Genomic DNA, 4,529 nt, shown 5'->3' with positions numbered 1-4,529 from the left:
TTGATCGTAAAAACGATTGTACGACTGATCTTAATATTATGGTCTGTTTCCCAAAAGCATCGTAGCTTAAGTAGCACTTGAAAATCTTCGTAGATCTACGAGTGCTCTGGAGTAATCGTACATCCCCAAGTGCATCGTAAGAAGACAGATTTATGAGGACACCTGCAGGACAACCGGCAGATTACACCTTTAACTTTATTCAAATGTATGTGATTATAATATAAGTTTTTGATTGTACTTTATTTTACACTTTATTACTCTTTTTTGTTGTTGGTTAAATTAATGTATAAATTAAATAATTAAAAAGGTCAGAAAACAAACAAAAAAAAATAGAAATAATTTAATCGAATAATTTTAATCAAAATTAAATGAATGAACAAAAAAAAAAAAAAAAAAAATCCTTTAAATCTGTTAAAAATTGCATCTTTGTTTCGCTCTATCTCCTCTAAAAGGACATTCATTTCATCTTTTTGAAAGGTATCTTTTCGTGTGTGTTTTTTTTTTTTGTTTGTTTGTTTTTCAGCCATTTTGTCAGTGCCTCCGCCTGTAGGTACTTTATATAGACTTGTCTTGATTGCTAATCCACAACAGATGACAATTATTAGGTTAAACATTCAGAATACGATTCCATATAAGGTTATGTTTCAGCACTTCACGAATGGACAGCGACTCTTAAGTAGCACGTAGAGCGCGTTCTCGCGCGTTCATGTTAAGTGCATTTTTGGGAAACGCTCGTGGAATTGCTGCGAGCGTTCGTAACTTTGCACGTAGAAAGCGCTCTTAAGAGCTAAGATACATCGTTATCGGGAAACCCGGCCCAGAGCGTTAATTGTGGTTTTAAACTAACTTTACTCTTTATTGTCAGAAAATATAATGACAAACACTTGCTAAAACAGGTGAACATTTCACAAATCTGAGGTCTAGGACATTCAAACATTTGTCGTTTGTCCTTAACAAAATAAATATCTTTATTGGGAAAATAATTACTTAGTTTCTGCATGTGCTAATAGGGGTCAAGTCTTGAAACAGGTTTGTGTTGCCTAACTTTGATGGCACGTATCTTGTTGTAACTTGAAATGTATGAAAAACAGTAGCCTAAATACATTATTAAATACTGTAAATATTCCATTAGTCCTTTAATACATTATCAGCACTAATAATATAATAAAATTCAATATGTATATCCCACATGGTGCAGTTAATATTACTAGGCTAACGTTAAAGTAATCCATGCTAAATGATGGGAGATTGTAGACGGAAAAGCCTTCTGACTGTATCGTTGTGCAGAGTTTCTCCTGTTGGTCAGCGCTGTTTCATCTGCCTTTAAACTGGTTTAAATCACTGAGACAGTGTGTTCTTCGCTGAATTCAAGCACTTCTCACTGGATCTTGTGACCGAGACCGATCAAAGTAAACGCATCAGTTCTATAGAGCTGGTAAGTCCCGCCCCTTCCGCTAATCCCCCTGGACCTCTTGGTTGAAAAATCGTCAATGCAAGTGAATGGGAGAAAATAATTATTTTCTGGTCCCGTTTGAATTTTGCCATGAATGTGAACATATGTTGTCTGTGAATTTTTTATATAACTTTTCGTGTAAAGAATGCTAGAATTTAGCGGGTAGAAGTTTGATACGGTTAGACTTTGTGTGAGAGCACTTTGTGGACTACAACTCTTCGCTGCTTTCGACGCGTTTGAAACGTCAACACCACTAGCACACGAACACTAGCTCACGGATCCCGCTAAACATGGCTGTGTCTTTGATGCACTTCATCGCCTTCTTTCAGGGAGAGGACAAAATCGTTGAGGTTGGTGAAAACCACGGGTAAGTCAACTTTATGGGGTGACGTCACATAGGCGACATGTAGTCTTTCTCGTTATGTCTTTTCCACAACTGCTAGCCGAAGAATCATACCATATACTGTCAAACTCGTAACATGAAAGATTATATAAAAAATTCACAGACAACATATGTTCAATTCATGGCACAATTCAAACGGGATCAGAAAATAATTATTTTCTCCCATTCACTTGCATTGACGGTTTTTCAACTTTGAGGTCCAGCGGGGTTTTACGGAAGGGGCGGGACTTACCAGCTCTATTGAGCTCGCGCTGCGCTGCCGTTTGGACTTGGAGCCGAGCGGGTAAATGGTCCGTGTGGCGTGCGTTTCAAATGAGCGTTCCGCTTTTGTCGCATTTAACCTGTGCATTTAACATGCCGCCAGCGCATTTTCAGGGGGAAAAGGCAATGGTAGAACCAACAAATGAACGAGCATATAAATTTAAGACGTGGCTAAATGAAATTTATGACCTTGTATGGAAAATCCGGACGTTTTTATGACTTTTTATGGCCTAAAATTCTTATTATTAAATTTAAGACGTTTTATGACTTTTTATGACTCCGCGGAAACCCTGTGACAGTAACAAAGTTGCGCTGTTGAGGCTCATGCTGTTATTTATAACATATTATAGTTAAGAAACAATATATAGCCTAGGCTACACACGATCAGAGTGATGTTTTCCTGAATGCCATCAAGATTGAAACCAGACTGATTTCATAACAGTTCAATAAACAAATAGTTAAAATTAAGTCACTTACATTTGAGACGCAATGACTGTTTTTGTTCTGTTTCAGCAGCGAAAAATAGTTCCAAACAAAGATCACAGCAGAACCATAGCGAATCTCACAGCAACACTCAGCCATGTTTCATTACTGAATGATTCAGCGTTTTGAACGAATCGGTTGAGTCAAAGATTCAATTACCTATTCATAAACTGCCTCATTCTGAATAAATCAGCCGTTTGAACGAATCGTTTGAATGAATGACTCATTGACTCGCTCATTAAGACGGTCGCCTGCCGCCTCCTACTGGCGGTTTAGTTTCAAAGTATCATTCTTTTCAACATTCCCTATTTGTATATTCAAAAATATTTAAAATAATCTAATTTAATACAGTTATAATTTTTCAATGTAAATTATTTCATTTGATTGGAAACAGCCTAATGTCTTATTATTTTAATTGAATATATTGATCAAATTTAAGACTTTGAAATGAAAGATGGAGCATACATTTAATAAAATAAAACCTTATAAAGCTACAAAAAATTATTCTGTTTTCAAACAGTGATGTAATGAAACATTGGCAATTTAAGGTCGAATGGAGTAAAGCCTCTGTTAAGGCTATTAAGGAAATGTAATTTTGCCAAAAGAAGAACTTTTATTTTAAATAAATGTTCATTTTTAATTAGCCAACTTCAGTGTGATATGTTACCATTTTTTTTGTCAATTTGGAGTGCTGTCAATACAGAGAACAACGACAAAAATCGGTGTTAGCGTGTTATCCTCTTTTTAAAATTTGCACCCTGTTGACTTCAATGGGGCAAGTTTTAAACCTGCTTTTAGCCTCTTAACATCCTTGATGTGTCATTACAAGTGCACAGAAAATGTGAGTGATTCCTTCAGAGTGAACACGGGTGAATCTGACTGCAGTAGATGTGAAAGATATGAATAAAAATGATGTTATTTCAGCCAGCGCACACACCTGTATTTTCTTCCTGTTTTCGGTCGAAGTCCATAGTAATCGATTGTCGAGTTCACGCGCGTGATCATAGGTAACTAAACCTATGCGTGTGAACTCGACAATCGATTACTATGGACTTCGACCGAAAACAGGAAGAAAATACAGGTATGAGCGCTGGCTGAAATAACATCATTTGTATTAATATCTTTCACATCTACTGCAGTCAGATTCACCCGTGTTCACTCTGAAGGAATCACTCACATTAGCTGTGCACTTGTAATGACACATCAAGGATGTTAAGAGGCTAAAAGCAGGTTTAAAACTTGCCCCATTGAAGTCAACAGGGTGCAAATTTTAAAAAGAGGATAACACGGTGTAGGCAACACAGATTTTTGTAGTTGTTCTCTGTATTGACAGCACTCCAAATTTACAAAAAAATGAGCTCAATGTTAAAATTGACCGGAGTTCTCCTTTAACACTGACAATTTGAATAATTGTAATGTGATCAGATGCAGATATCTAAATCAAAGAATATGGGTGGTTTGCGGGTGGATTATTTATTTAGTGGATTCGGGTGACTCAAAGTGCACCAGATTAATGAATTTATCTTTAAAATGTACAAAAATTTCTTCCGGGGGGGCATGCCCCCGGACCCCCCTAGAGGTACCAACCTCCACCCACAAAAATAATGCCAAAAACACATTAGGCTACATGAAGATCTATGAAAAATAACATTTAATTACCTTATTATTAAAATACATTATTAGGTTTTACCACCTCCGCCTCATTTTGAGCCAGGAAAAACCCTGGCAGAATGCATGTAAAAGTTTGTAGTTTTGAGATAATGACATTTATGTACATATTCATCCAACAGTACATTACCTCACAACTGACTGGACACTAGTGTTAAAGTGTCTAGAGACAAGATACACCCATGAGAACCATACTGCTGATACCCTTTCAGAAACTCTCAAGTGCATTGATTAGATGAGAATTTCTATTCCTGTATAACC

Source organism: Squalius cephalus, assembly GCF_949319135.1.
Source record: "Squalius cephalus genome assembly, chromosome: 1".
In the NCBI taxonomy this organism is placed as follows: Eukaryota; Metazoa; Chordata; class Actinopteri; order Cypriniformes; family Leuciscidae; genus Squalius; species Squalius cephalus.
Note: the sequence above shows the minus strand (reverse complement) of the source record.